Raw genomic sequence first — 17,808 nt, forward strand, 5'->3', positions numbered from 1 at the left:
TCACATAGTTGGGTTAGTAAGATTTATCAAACATTTTCTTAGAGAGAACTAAGAAAAACTTTTGCAAAAAAAAATTACACCATCCTTTGAATTTTGATTAAGGATTGAAGTGGTAACACTTTTTGCATTGTTTAGGCAAACTGTCAAACATCAATCGTTTGACCGATTGTGATAATTACGGAAGTCTTCGAAAGAAACAGAGTGTCTTCAAAGTTTAATGAAATTATCAAAATCGAACAGAAACCTTTCCCATTTATTTTCAAATTGAAGAGTAGCGAAGAAAAAATTGGGCCCTAATATATTATGTACATAATGACCCCTCTTTAGCATTGGTGCGGTGATGAATGAAAAGAGGATAAATTGTGTGGCACGGGTCAAGCACTTTATAACGTGGTGAATGACAGAAAGAAGGATTAAATGCAAATATGCATTTTACCCTGAGGGCCTCACGGGAAAATTTATCATGGAGCTCTTTTGCACCCATGATAAGGTTGCGGCGCATTTAAATGCCATTGCGATTGCACACAGAAGTCGCGTCGCGGCTAACAATGAAAGTGGCTTATGGAGAAGGCGAAAAAAAAGAGTGGCAAGCGGTTCATAGCAGGCACCAAATGGATGATAAATGGCACTTGGGATTAATGGTGAAGGCGCGTTGTATTGAAATTAAAGGAGAGAAATATTTGTGATAAAATTTTATCAATGGTCACGGGGAGACTTACTACTGTGAGCCAAATGCACGGCCATTCGTGCGATGCCGCCGAGTTTGTTTCACTTGTGTGATTCAGAAATAGAAATTCAATACCCGTCTACCACGGAGGAGTCATCAGGAGCTGAAGAAAATCTGAAATCGTGGTGTGTGGCGCAAGATGGGAACAATTGATTGCTAAATATTCTAAATTGAACCACCAACCGTCCCGGACACGCTCAGGCACAATGCAAAATAGACAACAAGAAGGAGAAAAAAAAAAGTTATTAAAAGCTCTAATAAATATTTATTTATTTAACTTTATCGCAACTTTTATATCCGTAGGGATAAATTTGAAATGCAAAATTGTATGCAGAAAATTCAACTTCGCCACAACATGCGCGCTATAAGCTTCAGCAGTAGTACATTTTCCTTATGCAAATACACCCTTGTTGTTGGGACCAAATGGAGAGATGGGAGGATTAGTCTTTTAGCTTTAAAGTGAACTAGAACAGAGATTTTCTCAACTGTCTCACATTGATAAATTTCCGTCACTCTCACTATGGGGTAAACATCTCCATGCGCCATCCTTTTCTTCATTATTTTTTTTTCATTTTCTTTGAAACAATGCAGTCAATATGCAAAATACTTGGCTTCCGGAAAGACATTCTTTCCGCAGGAGGGTTTACAACTTTCTTAATTCAATAGTTAGTGGAGGATTTTGTGTAATTTTCAGTTGAGAAGATGTTTTCTGGGGCCTGAATAAAGTCATGAGGACACGAAGAGAAAAAGAATAAGGAGTCTTTTACGTTATTGCTTAACGTTTTTCATTCATTATAGTAAAACTGCAGAGATTTTGATAAAAATAAAAGAAATCGTCTTCAAGAACCTAAAAAAATATTTGAGAATTTTATTTATTCAAACCGCCTTATTTAAATTGTTTTGAAATTTATCGAGTCTAAATTGGACTGTTTATCTTCTTTAAAGAAAAAATAATTTGTAAAAGTCTTGTAAAATATTGTGTAGATTTTGACAAAATAGAATATAATAAACCACAATTAAATTTAAAAATTAATTTGTAGTTTTGTAAAAGTACTTCACAGAGTAAAGGTGAAGCTCAAAGACAGAAAAACTAAATTACAAATAAAAATTTTCTTTTACCCTTTTGATCCTTCCAATTTACTTGTAGGGCTTTAGTCATTAGATATTGACTAGAAAAGTTTTTTAAAGGCCATAGGATTTAAGGGAGATCAAAGCCTTGATTCAAACTGTTAAGGGTATAATAAAAAGACAAAGTGAAGACACAAAATTCAGTGATTTAGAAGCCTTTTGCAATATCCAATCCTCAAATCGCAATATCCGCCAATACTTTTATACAGGGAATGCATCAATGATCTCTCGCGTTGTTCAATTCTCAGTTTAGTCACATATTATATGAGTTGGGGCTTAAAAAGCGATAAAACATAGCAAATGGATTGTAGTGTTATGTTTAGGAACATGAGGTGAAATTTGTAACCGCCCTTGTTGCACTTCTGTGCATTTCACCGCAGGGGGTTATATATGTTAAAATGCTAAATGGGAGTCAACAAAAAGAACTTTTTTTTTCATTACATAAAAGTCCCAACTATTACGAACCGGGAGATCAGTTTTATCTGAAAAAGATAATCACAGTGCTATTTGCATTGTTTTTCACAATATTGAAGTCTCTTACTGTGTCATGCAACTGCTGCTGCTGTGGAGTTAAAGAACACGACATAAAATCATGTCTTTTTGACCATAGTTATCCGACAAATAATCCGTATAATATTGAAATTGTCAGATTTGCATGTTTCCCTGCAGTGTGTGGCAAAGACAAGCTCCAATACTCTGGGACACATTATCGATGAGAAAAAAAGTTCTTTTTTTTAGATTAAAAAATCATGAATTTTTTTTCTCGCGCGTTATTCTCAAATTAATCCGCCAATCTGTGGATGGGTTTTCAGTTAGAAAAATTGAGAAATTTTTATGTAGAGTCATAGAGTTTAATGAAAAACGAAACCACAAAAGCCCCAATTTGAAAGCTCAATCTCCTACGGACCCATCACCAATTTCCGATCAATCGTACCAAAAAAAAAGCCGCGTTTCTTAAGCAAAAAGGTGGCTTTCTTCATTCATTTCTTAAACGGTTTAATGGTTTCACTTAAAAATCCAATAACCCCCCAAAGGGGCAGCGCACAAACCTTTCTTGCCAAGTCATTGTTTAATTACAACAAATTAATAAATAAATCCATGTTAGATTGGTATCTGGGATGGAAAAAGAACGACCAATTAATGGTTTTACAATTAATTTCATTTAATTCGAACAACACTCTTTTTTTGCCCCAGTCTCCATCCAGTGAATGGTCCAATTGACGATTTCTCGCACACCATCGGCTATGTACTCAGAACAATTGCAGCACGGTGGGTCTCAAGGAGTGAGTGTTGATGCCAATCCGTGCACATTTGCAAGAAAAAAGAGGAATAAAAAATGGGAATATATGAACAATTTCAATCGATAAGGGACTTTATTGGTTGCGGCAGCATAGGCTATATACAAAGCATTGGTACAACACCAACTTTTAATTGAGAACAATTAAAGTGGAAATATTAATCTAATTTATAGGTCGATTCTTCTTACAAAAGCACCTTTCTATTTGGACAGAGACTAATAGTTGGATTTTTATCAAAATTAATCGCCCAGAAATTTTTGCTGAGCACAAGGAAACTTTTGTATTTGATTGAAAATAAATTATTGAGAGAGAATTAATTGATGTGTTCAAAAATCAGTCGCAGAGATTTCCATAATTGAATTTTTAAAATGCTACATTTACATGAATTTGGTCCATTCAAGTTAATCAACAGCAAATTGAGATATTTTGCCCGTGTTCTGGAGTTAGGTTGCAAGATCTTGATTTACTGATTACGTACAATCTTGCATACATCAGGGTGGTAGTCAGAAATCTATTCAAGAAAATGTTTTTAGAAAACAAATATATTTTTTACCTAAAAAACACTAGACATTTTAAAAAAAATTAAGAGGTAAGAAGAATGACAAATTGTGCATTTTTTTAATGTTTAATATTTTTTCTGTAACATTTGAAATTCATTTTCTAACGATTGCTATTATTTTCTGACATTTGGCATTAATATTCTAACAATTGACGTTTTTCATTACAACATTTGACGTATTTTTTCTAAAATTTGACAATTTCTAACGTTTGAAATTTATTTTAAAAGTTAACGTTTTTCTTTGTCATTTGACGATATTTGTCAAAGTTTGACTTTTCAATTAATCACATTAAAATATTCTAAAATTTGAAAAGTTTATTTGTTTGCTAATTATCTATGTTCCGGAGTAAATAGTTTTGTTCGGAAACTATTAAATAGTTAAGGGCTTTAAATATTAGATTGTTCCATATTATTTGTTTTTACAATCTTAAATAAAATTATGTACCTATATGATCAAGAACACTTTTTTCAATTTTCAATAATTATTATTGAATCAACCCCATCAACATTTCTTGAACAACCTGCAAAACTACTCCAGTACCTTTAGGGTTTTTTTTAAATCGTAAAAAAACAAACTTTTCTCTCAGTGTATTCAATGACCCTTTAAAAATAACTTCAATATGAATTTAGTTTTTTATTCGATACAAAATTTAAAACTAAGAAATAGGAAATATTCGACTGCTGACGGACAACTTCCCGCTAGTAAAAAAAAATCTGCATATTTCGGCTGCTTTTGAGGTTTCTCTTTTGCATGACTGCGTAAATGGCAGAAGAAACATCAAGAAGCACTCTACTTGGAAGTGATGCTAAAGAAAACTCTTCCAAACCATGGAGAATGTCATCCTCTTTGTTTTGTCCATCCAAACCAAATAAAGTGCTACCAGAAGCTGGTGCAAAAAAAAAAGATTCCGCGTGGTCGCGTCTTTATGTACAGTTTGTTCGCGCGTTAAAAGTAAAATGTATTAAATTTGTATGTGGAGCGACGGGAAGATGTGGATTTTCTTGAAGAAATCTATTAACGGTTTTTTTGTGAGCGACATTCCTGGAATTTGTGAAATTTCTCAAAGCTATACGCATAAATAAAAGCTCAAAATGTCGATTAATTAGCCATTTATTGGCAAATTTGAGCCTAATTGAGGCAACTCCATCATGCGATAATGCAAGAATGGTTATAACTCTTCGAGCGAGATGCTAATATGAAAATTGCTGTGCTTCAAGTGGTTGACTTTTTTGTCGTTGAACGCTCCTATTTCACCCAAATGACTTTTTAAGAGCTCTTAAGTGATCAGCCGTGGAGCATTTAGCTTCCATACCTTGCGATGGAGCTCCTTTTTTTTACCACCCGGCACACGTATCGTCATTTTCTTTTATCTATCACAGACAGACACTGTGAGAGATGTGTGTACGCTGGGAGGCTCAGTGTGGAGAGAGATGGGGAAAAAATTAACTGGAGGCAATCATTTTCTTCTAATGACACGAACCACATTACAAAATCCCCTGATAGACGGATTGTCTCACGCGTTTTAAAATCCAGATCTCAATTGTCACCGACGCACCTTTCCGCAATCTTGTCTCACTCTCTTTTCTTCTTAATTATATTGAGTCTAATTGGCAAAAGAACACATTTGCTATATACATAGATTTTTCCCTCAAGACGCGCCATCGGACGTGGCTCATGGAAGTATAACATGAGAAACGTGGCGTCTTGTGGCATTTGCCGCCAACTGGCCATATTAGTGACTATAATTTCATAAACTATCTCACACTACTTTTACATTATTGATAACATTATTTACTATTGGCGGCCTTACTGCCTCCGCAAAAGCATCTTTCGCAACTCTTCAGGCGAATAGTGAAGTCGCCGAAGACAGCGGAGAGAAATATTGAGAGGTGCAAATAAAAAAGACGCAAAAGAAGCGGATTAAGATGGACACATTGTTATCTTATTGATGATGAGATAGAAATTAAATGATTTCAATGAAAAAAAAAAGTTTACAAAAGGTGAATAGGTTTGAAATATCAATGATTCTCTTGTTTGCCAAGATTTTCTCTATATGAATTTGAAGCTATTTTGATCGTATTTGCGTTGTCGTAATGAATTAATCAGGGAAATGATAGATTTTTAATGAATAAGAGATTGATATAGTGCTCTATAAAAAAAATCGGAATCAGCTCAAGCTTATGGAGACAGCGTTTACTACTACAGGTCATATTTTTCTTAGATTCATTGCAAGAGGACATGGTTACGGCTTTATTTAGGTTACAGTTTGTGCTGAAGAGTAGATAGTTTAGAACCTTAAAAGGAGGTTTGAAATTCATCTTATAACAATCTAGAAGACTTTTTTTTATTTATAAGACAGGCTAAAGCTAAAGTTTTGTCTAATCGCCCTGGGGCTGAGAAAAATGGAAAAATGTGACTTTTTTCAGATATTTTTGACGTTTTTTCACTTTTCTCAGCCCCAGCACGGAAATTCAAAATTCCGCTACATCAAAATCTGCATTGGTATTTCCTCTTTCATTTGCTTTTTATCCCATCAAATTCCATCCAGTAGATCCTGAGAAAAACCTACATTTGTGTTTTAAAACAGTTCTGTGAAAAAGTCGGAAAATCACAAGATGGCGTTGCATCTAAGATGGCGGAAAGTGATTATCTTACTCTTCAATAATAAGTCTTTAAATGTAACCAACATTGGGAAACCGAATTTAAGAAAAACTCCAAGAAAAATGAAAACATTAAAAATGTGTAAATTCTAACAGCTTTCTCAAGAGACCCCCCTTAAGAAAGAAAGCTGTTCATTAGACTTAAGATCAGAGCAACAGTTCATTCTACTGTAATAAGAATTTACGTAGAATACCTTCCAGAAAGTCTTTGATCTACAAGAATTCAAAATGTTCTGACAACAAAATAATTTTCAATTCTGACTAAATATTGAAAAAGAATAAGCAGAGCTGTATCTGATTCAATTACAACAGCTGTGATTTGGTGTGAAAGGTGTGATGGAATAGAGCTTTCATCGGGTGAACTTGAGGAAGACACTGAAATGTGAATGAAGGTAGCATTGGAGACACACATGATTGCAACCTGTTGGCGGATGATCATCATCCAACTGGTTGGTTTTTTTTCTTCTTCAATTATTTGCCTCTTTTTCATCGGGTTATGGCTTCTTGTGTAAAAGACGCGAGTTTCTAATGGAAATATATGGTACTTAGAGGAGCCCACATAATACAGCTGCTGCTTGGGGTATATGCAGTTGGGGCAGAAAGTAAATTCAATTATAGAGGGCAAATAGAAGAGGAAGCTTATTACCATTAAGCGGAAATAGGTGCGAGTTATGTACATATATTTTAAGGTAGCTAAGCACCACCTGACATCCCCCATTACCTATATTTTATTGACATTTACACCTCTAATTGCCACAATATTGGGTTTCTGTGCTTTTCCACTCATAGTCGTCTCGCGGGAAGTTGTGGCATTTTGAAAGTGATGCTGAATGGAGGAATCAATGAGATGCGATGCTATTGACCGTCTGCACGATAACACGACTCAAAGAATCGTCTGGCAGTGCCCCGTGCACTAATGGGGATGTTAATTGCAGCTAATAAAATGTTATATACAAATTAAATCATTAAGCAATTATTGAATTTACTCAATTACCCCAACCGCTTGTATGTTGTGGTGTTGAAAAAAAAAGGTGCAATCACGGCAAATTCCGCAAATTCCCACCGAAGATCGCAAGTTTCGATGTGATCCGGAGTTGTCGTACCCAATTGCAAAATGTTATATGATTTGATTAAGTACACTTATCCATGTGATTTTATTGCTTCAAGCGGGGCACAATCATCGATACAATTTATCAATGGCTCTATTGCAATTTATAAAAGGGGGAAAATAATGTCAATTCCAATATGCCAAGCGACGCATGCATTTTCCTCTTTGGTTACAACAAACTTATATCCACAACAGTTCTTGTCAGGAAAAATAGATGCATTCAAATTTAATTGGACAATTTAACCCTTTTAGCCCTTTGAAGGCATCATTGAGCCGTATGATGATTTTAATTTCAAATACTTTTTGAAGTCAAGTCAAAGAAAACATTTTCACAGTGTCTTTTAACCCTTTAGCGTTCTTTGGGTCATATGTAGACGTATCGTTTTTTAAAGTTAGAAATGAATTTTTATGCAGTGGAGGAAGAAAAAGAAGTTATTCCTGAAAAAAAAATCTTCTTAAAGCGTGGGGAGAATAAATATCGCCATAATAGAGTTCATGTTTGTATGTTTTTATGTTTCACGTGGACGCAAAAAGGTTAAAATTAATACATTTCTTCCAAGATAGAAATGCATAAAAACTTCAAAGAGGCTAAAGAAGACATTTTGATTGAGAAATCACATCAGAACATCTATAGAAAAAATTTCGCGGTGAAACGATCGAATGTTTCAATGTTTATGTTTCACGCGATTACTCATTCTATTTATCAAAAGAATAAATTATATGTGGAAAAGAAAATTGTTTCCAATGTCTACGTTTCATACTGATAGTGAAAAAAATAAAATGACCATTGACCATTGATAAAAATTTATCAAAGCGTGGCTTGAACAAACTTAAGATACGATCATTTTAACTCTTTCGCGTCCACATGAAACATTGAAACATTGTGGATAGTTTCGCAGGACGTTTCTAAATCAAAACGTCCTCTTTGGCCTCTTTTGCGTGAATTTGATGCATTTGTAAGTTGAAAAAACTATTAAATTCATAAAAATTTGGAAAATCAAAATGTTTCACATTTGGGTCTACATATGACTCAAAGAACGTGAAAGGGTTAAATAAACTATGAGGATTACTAGTAATATTTTCTTATAAAAAAAATTATATTTGATGAATTTTCTCGTGTAATTGTCAACGTAATTTAATCAAAGTCATTTAGTAGAATTCCTTCCATAATGCTCAAGAAGATGCGTATAATCTTTGCACCATGGACTGTCTTTTCGAGGGGACGTTCAGCATATAGTAATAGGAATAAACCGAAAAGTAATGGAGATGCAGTGTGCGCAACTTTGGTGTTTCATACTAAAAGGCAGAGTGTCTCAGTTAATTTATCAAAAATGACACAAAAAGGAGCATGAGAGGGTTTTCTTTTCACCATTTCACGTGAAACATAAATTCCGGCATTTAACACACACCCGGATAGTTGGAAGGTGCGCGCATAAATATTCAAATGAAACCCAATAAATGATGCAAATGGAATTTATTTGACTGCCCCGATGATCTCCATTTGCATATTTTTCCCCCCTCACATGTGCGCAACATCCACAAGGAGGCAATGTTGGCATCGATTCCACATAGTTCCGCCACCAAGGGGAAGAATTGAGGGAAAACAGGGCTAACTTAGGGGGGAACTTGTCATCAGTTGTACCAAGTCTAATGAATTCACCGTGATATCATTTTTCCTCCGGGTTGTGTGTCCACATCGATAATTTTTTGTTACATTCCATGCTTGCAGATTTAATTACATATTGGTTCAAACTAGGTATATAATTGACATTTTGTGCTGCAACTCCTGCTCAATATGTTGCATACATATATGTATATACAGTGGCTACCTCGAGAATCCTTCCATGTGCCCAAGAATTTACCGCACGTGCTGTGCAATTTATCTCCACACTGTGTATCCACCTGCTAAGAGAAGGTCATTTCATCTCGTATAATATATTTAAATTTTTATCTATGTGGCATTTTAGCATTTCTACCATAAAATGGCGGTGAAAAAAAAATGAGCAACAAAAATTCAACACTATACCTCCTTCACGACTGATAGATGGCACAATTTCTAAACTATCATTAAATAATTACGAACTTATTATGTAAATTAATTGCAATTTTCTCCGATATGCATTACTTCTTCAACATATCCCCAGATTCATGTGATCTTCCTTTCTCTCTCGGTGCTCTACAACTTTTAATTGATGCATCATAGTCAAGAAAAAAGAGAGTGTCTTTTTTATGCGCGCACTTCCTCAATAAATGCTCACCTTTTTTCATTTTATTGTGATTGCTCCCCAAGAAATCACAGCTATTGTGCACGAGCTAAGAATGCTCAACTCATATTTTATTTATTTTGGTATGGAATAACCATTTGAATCAAAAAATTAATAAGAAATCGCTAAAAAACTCACCAAATTCAGCAAAAGTGGAGGGAGGAATAATTATAGATTTGGCATTAAATCTAGAACAGTGACGTCACTATTGTTTCTTTTCCTGCATGAAAGCAATAACTCCTTGATTACTTGTAACAAGGCTATTTTACTCATCATGCATTGAAAGAGGTGAAAAACACTATAATGACGTCATTTGTTTATATATTTTTTAGCAAATCTTTGCAGAGTTTTCCCATGAAAATACAGTGGGAAATGGGAAGAATTTGAGGATTGTTTTAAAACATATTTTTGATTTTCAATCAAATTATAGGTACGTATCCAGATTGTTTTCTTGAACTTCGAGTTTGTCATACAGGAGAGGGTAAAGTCCTTAAGAAATTGGGTTTAAGCAAAAATAATTCAGTTTGAAAAAAATGATATAAGTATACATAAAAAATCTAAACAGTGAATTAAATATCCCCCAAAGAAGCTGACAGAAATGGGTTAAAATTCGAATTACCCTGAAGATCATGAGAATCACAAAGCATCATAAGCTCTCCCGTGCCTATGTAGTATTTTATTTCAAGAGGAAGCGATAGAATTTCCTCCCAATCGGGCCATCGAGAAAATGTGATCATGTTGAACGAAGAATGGTTGACCAGTGAACAAATTAATGAGTATCGTAATGAGTTGTTGAACAAATTTCCTCGTGGGCAATCTTATGGGTTTCAGCATCATCGTGCTGTGAGTCACGAAATCAAATAATAATAAAATTGCGTCAAGTGGCTAATTGATTTGTTGTACAGCAGAATAATTTCCCATTAAACAGTTAGCGTTACATTTATGACTATCGTCCGTCTTGGGGAGTTCAATATGGTTGGAGGTAGTGCAACCAAAAAGAAAGAAAAATGCGCCATAATATGCAATGAACGGTGCCGCGGAGGTTATATTTGAGCAAGAAGTTTAAGACACAAAAAAAAACTCCTCATGTTCACCTCATCTTGTACCTTAAGTGGCGCATTCACCCTCATTTGGTGATCTCTTTTAGATTAAAACTACCTACAATATATACATATTTGTTAATGGCAAATAGTTCACATGAAGTTCACACAACGAGGTTTATGGTGCATGTGTGAAAAATTCATAATATGGGAACGCGGATGCAGCGAAGTCCCGTGCGATGGTGGAGAAAAAAAAGGGATTAGACACTGATCACGGATTACTACTGCACAAACGAGAAACTCAGGTACATTCGCGAAATCCAATAAATTTCATAAATAACTCACAAAATACATAGCAAAATAGACCACGTCCGGATAATTATTGGTATTATGCCATGGATGTAGAGCTCCGCAATCAAGGTAAGTATTATCCGTTGGTGTTGCGGGAGAGCAAGAGTTCGCGTATGGCACCCAAACGACTTCCATAGGGCATTCTTTTTTTTCCTTCTCCTTCTTAGCCTTTATACACATCAAACATTCTTCATTCATGCGATCCCACCATGTACTTTATATACATATGTTGTATATATATTTATTAATTAAATTAATCGACACGAGTTAAATGGGCAAAATAGCAAAATGCAAACAATTCAGGACGGGTGATTTGAAAATATGAGCCAGACAGTCACGTTTGTGCATTTAATTGTTTGCTGCTGGGTTACCTGAATGGCGCGAGCGATTCTTTTTTTTTTTGATCACCTCTATCCGCGCGCGCACGCCAACATTTTGTGTTTCATTAACCAAAACATACAAGAAGCCCTCGAGAGACGAAAATTAAACATGCACGAGGTTGTTTGGAAGTACATATGAAAAATGTGTAAGAAGTCATTATGTTATGTGGTGAAGAAATGATTATAGCAGCATAAATTGTAAACACAACAGAGGAAAGTTCTATAATACCTACATTACATTTCAAATAAATGTGACTTCGAAACATAACTAAACTAAACGAGATTTAGGAGGTCATTGTTTATTATGGGATAAAAACAATTAAAAAAAATAGTTTAAAAACATAAAATATTTTTTTAACACGAAAAAGAAAATTTTTTTATCTTAGATTTTTCATAATATTTTAATAGTTTTTCTTTTTGTTTTAGGAAACTAAAAAGAAGTCAAAGGAAAAGTCATCTTTGTCCTGAAATTATACTCAACATAACTAAATATACCTGCCAGCGCTGCTGGTTTTGCTTTAATTACCAGGTAAAGTGTTGTATTTAAAAATTTTTTAAAAGAAAATTTCCTTTAAATGTATTTTATGAATGTTAATTTGAAGTTGATCGTACACTATGTGATTATTGTATTACACCATCAATTAAACAAGTCAAGTTATGTGAAGTAGAAGTTTAAGTGGTTAAAAGGATGGAATTTGAGTATATTTGCACATGGGATTACTGGCAATTGCCACTGGAGGTTTATATTTTGTGATCTTATGTGTCAGAAGATCAGCAATGTGAAATGCATGCGCGCGCGGGGAGCGTTCACCCATTGATCCTCACCCAAAGCACACAATAAAGTGCATTCTCGCGGTGCGCTAGGGTGATCATGATTAAATTACCACCGAGTGATCACTCACGATTGCAGTCACTTTGACACTCTGTGTGGATCGTGTGGATTTAAATGTGAAACGAAATGTCTTGTCACTTCAAAGTGGAGGGCTTTTGGGTTTGCGCGCTCTCCCCTTTATTGATGTTGTTTCGATTAAAGAAGTTGACCCGCGCGCGATCGTACCCAGCTGCACGCCCGATCGCTGCGTCACGCCGCAAGATCGATTTGCCTTGGCAGTAAGTTTGTATTATTATGGCGATCGCACATACATTTACTAATTACGTCCACTTTCATGACTGGCCGTTGTATCGCCTTTTTGATATTTGATTGCATCAATGTGAAGTCCACCGATGATCGCGCCACCTCTTTGCGCGATCTCGTCGCACTTTTTGCCACAAAGTGGGCGTGTTTTAACAGATAAATTTCCATCGTTTAATCAACTGCGTGCCTATTAATTATGCATCTTTGTGAATTTTTCTTTTATGGGAATACGCGGGGATTATATATTTTTGATGTTGTGTGTTAGTTTCTAGAGCAGAAGATGAGTTTCTTGCCTTGATGCACTATATACATTTGTCACAATGTATACGGCATTAATTGGTAGACCTTGTTGCTATGAATTTTTTCACATTCTCTCGCTTATATGTACATACATAGTAGCCAACAGCCTAGAATCTAAGACTAGTCTACTCAATCAAAGAATCAAGAGAGTGAGAGAGAAATAGGAGAAAAAATTACCTTTTAACAGCCACTAAGTTAGCATTTGGGATGCAATCATCCAACTGAGGGATGACCATGCCAAAGGCTCCTCTAATTATGACAAAGTCAGAACAATTCTTCACATTTGTGCGGAACATTTAACCCCAGACTGACGCCATATATTGAATTAAAAGACTTTGAATGATCCCTACTGTGAGCTCATCTGCATTGAGCTTCTTTCACTTTAATTTCAATTCACAAACCGTGTGCACTCGCGGTTTCCGCGAAGGAAGTCAGAGATGGTGAGCCCCGGAGAGACATATACAAGTATATAGAAGAAAAGTCCCGGAGTTGATTGATGCGCTCATTCTGCACGATGATAGACCATTAGTATCATCATTTTACTTGGCTACCATCAAGAAGCCAACACGGGGTTTAGAGTCTTTCACATATTAAAGCCACCATTTGCGCATACCGAATGGCCATGTGAGGCGACTTTGCATACCAAAACCCCTCTTCTTCAATGGGACGATGAAAAACTCATCCGCATGGGCATCGTCTGCATGACGATGATCCATCGGGCGGATGGGTCCAAACGGGCGGAATGGTAATTTTCTTCATCTCCTTGGGTGTGCTCGCCGCAATGGTTGGAGTCTTATGGGGAATTAATTGAAATTAAAGAGATGACTCTAGCTTCTGGTTTTCTCCACGCGATCACCCATTACATACATACATATATATTCCATGTCCCCTGATCTGATAAACAATTTGAGATAAGGTGCAATTTATGCGGGGTTTCTTGTGCAACTCCCATGGGAGACATTATTTATGATAATTTCATATCAGCTATGGCATTATTTACGAGATCACTTTTCCGCAAATGACAGTAACTTCAATTAAGAAGATGATGGGTTGGAAATTTCGCAAAAGAATCTCAAAATGACCTTACACGCGATGGATTTCATGGGAATGGGGCGAAGATCAAGAGCAGAGAGATAGAAATCAAGATGGGAGAGATAGACAAAATAACTATGTATCTTACGTTCTTTTTTATCTCTTAACTCACAAAATAAAATAATTGGGTTTAGAATCCCACGGAAATTACGAAAAAAAAAAAACCGTGGGCTATATTTTTGGTTCCTACTAATTGATTGAGGTGACCATTATTGCGTTAAATAGACAAATTCACAAACTTTTACTCAAAATTTCAGCTAGGAATCGACGTAGAAAAAATTTGTTATATTTATTCTAAAAAAAAAAGGTTAGATAGTGAGATGGAGGCGCCTGGTACTTCCTGTATGTAGTCTAATTTATTGAAAATTTTTCAGATGGGAAGATTGAAAACTTTTAAACTTCTTTTCCGCCCCTTTAACAAGTCTGCGGTGTGACTAACTAGACCGCAGTAAGAGGCTCTTATGCAGTTTACTGCCTTAATTTTTATTTCAAGTTAAAGTCTTTAGTTTAATTGCAAATGATCTCTTCTCACAGCTTTGTTCGTCTCGTTTTCGTTATACTGAGAGAGTCTTTTATGTTAATGATAGGAAGATTTAATTAGGATTATATAATTAATTTTCCATGGAAAATGCGATTTTGTAATGATATTAAATGTTCATATTAAGATAACAAAATATTCTAATCTTCTTCATTTCGATTAGCTGGAATCTTAAAGCTCCAATTAAGGAGCAAAAATGTGAAGAATATAGAAGGAGAATTATTGTAATATTCGTAATATGCATGGATTTCTGTTGGGTTGTAGTTTAATAGTGTGAGGGCACGGTTTACGACCTTAGGCAGTTAACGGGAAAGTTCAATTTTCCTGTAAATTGTATGATTTCCCATTTTATTTAATTCTAAATTTAAATTCAAATTCAATTTATAATAATTTACAAACTGAATATTGTAATAATTCAAAAAATCAAAAAACTAAAATTGTAACACGCCTGGTGAGGAAGAAATAAAGCCTTCGAAACGTTGCATGGGACATTTGTTTTGAGAAACTGCTTTAGGTTTTTTTTTCAATTTCAACATTAAAAATTTTGAAAAATAATAATGCGAGGAGGTATATAAATAAACCATAAATCACGTATTAACATTTTCGTCCTTCTCCCAGTTCTAAATAATTTTAAAACTACTAATAAATTATCTATTTCGTTTTCTCAATAAAAATCTTTAATTCCAAATGTTAGTTGTAGCATAAAACGTCTTAAAAGTATGTTTGTGTACATACAAATGGAGAGTGAAACAGATAAATTGCACAAATTCCAGTTTGGCAGGGAGTTTCCTCTTTGTGGTGTAAGAAATGATGATGCGAAGGAGTTTAAGAAATGCTCTCACGAAGAAGATATAAAGCAATGTGGTTGTGATTTGTATTTGAATTAATTTGTTTTGCATGCAGATTTATCACGTAATTAGCGTTTTGTATCGGTATGTCATGCATTGACGAAGATTTATTCTGGCTGCCTCGTTTGCTAAAAGTCTCTTTGCCGGCTGCGTGGAGGTTTTCTGACTACCTGAAAATTTGCAAGATATATATTCCGGTGTGGGGTACCTACCGTAGAACGCACATGGAGGCGTCGAACGACGCATGAAGAATTACCGCGCAATATAACGAAAAATTTGCATTGAAAATCAATTTGATTTTGCTTTGTGGGATTTTTTTTTCAGGCAAATCCATGCTGAATGGAATTGAATTGCCTGAAAAATTGGAACATATACTGTGTGAATCACCTCTGAATTACTATTATTATAATTATAATACACCCGTTTTCTCCTATTAAAGTATCTTGTTGCAAATGAACTCTCAAATGCCACACAATTAGTCTCTCAAGCATATTAGCTCATTAAAACCATTGAGCACCATATACATATGGAAATTGAGTTGAATGTATATCATACAAGTGCTATTTATAGATGGATTTTGCACAAAAAAAAATCCCCAAAGCATAAGATATTTGATCAAGAAAAATGTTTAAACGGTTAATCGAGAAGAGTTATATTGAGTTTGCGAAAAAAAAGCAACCATAACATAGACCAAGAGCATTCGATGTGGTTCTTAATGGAGCAATTGAACCAATTCGATCAGTTTGTTGGTGAAAATCCGCTGTGGAATGTGCACCGAAGAGTTGAGAATATAATATGCAAAAAAAAGAGGTGTCTAATTTTCTATTATTACTGGCAAGGTGAGTTAATCGGTTGCGGAGTGATTTGGAGAACAAGGTGCTAATTAAGAAGGTGAATTTACTGTGAAAATCACACCTCTGCACAAAATGGCGCGATCTCTATTCATTTTGCATTTATAATATCCAACCTAAAGCTTATCATACTATGCGACTGAATGGCTGAAAAATTCAATTTTCCAAATCCCCTTTTCCCATTTGGACTAAAATTTTACTAAATAATAAAAAATATTAACAATTTACTTGCTGGGTGCATTATGCATTGAATGTTAATTATATAGCAGGGCATTACTTAAGTTGGCAGCCGCATAAGTGGAAGGATCAATTTAGAAGTGAATAAAGTGCTACAATATTGCCCGGTTTGAGTGTCTAATTACAAATAAGAGTACCCGCATTTCACTTGCCAACAACACCTATTTGAATCATTGAAAATTAATGAGAATCAACTCAATGGTGATGCCTCGATCGCTTGCCTATGTAGTTGGGGCCCATTAATAAAATGAAAGATGCTCGATAGATCGATTATCTTATCACACGTTCATCCGCACAAACCTCCACCATGTGTAACGTATACTTATCCATTATGATGGAATGAGGGAAGCATACCTATAAGACGGTGATTCTGCTCATACCCCAACCTACTCATGATTTTGGTTGATGGGAAAAGAAAGGCTCTATTTGGGATTTGCCCTTTGGTGAATGAATGCTTAAATGTCATAAAAAAAGGCCATTTATGAAAGGCATAAAAGGAGTTTATGCGTTTTCGTACGGGAAAATCTCCGATTAGAGGATTTTGGTACACGCTTATTTTGTAGAGAAACAAAACTCATAAAAAATGGCAATTTTTCACTGAAAGCAGCTGGGAAAACGGGCAAAAATTGATAGAAAAATGTAAATAATGACGTCACTATTGTGTTTTTTGTCCCTTTCAATATGCGAAGTACATAAATATGTATACCTTGATAGAAATCACCAACGAACCATTGCACGTGAATGCTTTTTTGTATTAAAAGGGACAAAATGCTCTATTGTGATTTGTGACGTCATTCTTTGTATTTTAAAGAAAATCTTTGCAAAATTAATTGGTTGGGCAATCAACCATGTGTAATTTCAGGGATTAATTGAAAAATTTCTGAAACAGAAAGTTTCTTTAAACGACTTCTTATTTTATTCTGCAAAATTACGAGTTGATCTAGTCAATTGTCTCTTTGAATGAAAACCTTTCCCATAAAAGACACGGATAAACTCCTTTTGATTTTTTTAATTAAAAACATTTGCAGAAATGTTTTGTAAAAAAATATTAAATGACTGACAATAACTGAAACATTTTTTTTTAATAATTTTTTGAATTTTGATTTTATAACACTTTAAAATACCTGATGAAGGTGAAGAAAACCTCGATAAGTCGTAGAAATAACATTTCACTTATATTTCTTCCAGAAATATTTTACATTAATTTTTATTGGAAAACTTTTTTCGATTTTTCTCTAATCACCTAAACTAAATATAAACATATTTATTCAAAATATAAAAACCTGATTAT

The 17,808-nt window shown here is 34.8% G+C and overlaps 2 protein-coding genes and 1 long non-coding RNA gene across 3 annotated transcripts in view; 1 reads left to right on the forward strand and 2 right to left on the reverse strand.

Annotated features, from left to right (window-relative positions):
- Positions 1-17,808, reverse strand: part of LOC129795447 (mediator of RNA polymerase II transcription subunit 1) — a 1,235,552-nt gene that overhangs the window by 724,584 nt on the left and 493,160 nt on the right. The gene's annotated exons all lie outside the window — the stretch shown is intronic.
- Positions 1-17,808, reverse strand: part of LOC129795564 (protein cortex) — a 66,825-nt gene that overhangs the window by 16,963 nt on the left and 32,054 nt on the right. The window lies entirely within an intron of this gene.
- The window catches only part of LOC129795777 (uncharacterized), a 37,061-nt gene continuing 31,195 nt past the window's right edge, over positions 11,943-17,808 (forward strand). The window contains exon 1 of the long non-coding RNA XR_008751151.1: positions 11,943-12,045. This is a non-coding gene — a long non-coding RNA (uncharacterized LOC129795777). The remainder of the gene's footprint in view (positions 12,046-17,808) is intronic.

The sequence above is a fragment of the Lutzomyia longipalpis genome, chromosome 4 (assembly GCF_024334085.1).
Source record: "Lutzomyia longipalpis isolate SR_M1_2022 chromosome 4, ASM2433408v1".
NCBI classification, from domain to species: domain Eukaryota; kingdom Metazoa; phylum Arthropoda; class Insecta; order Diptera; family Psychodidae; genus Lutzomyia; species Lutzomyia longipalpis.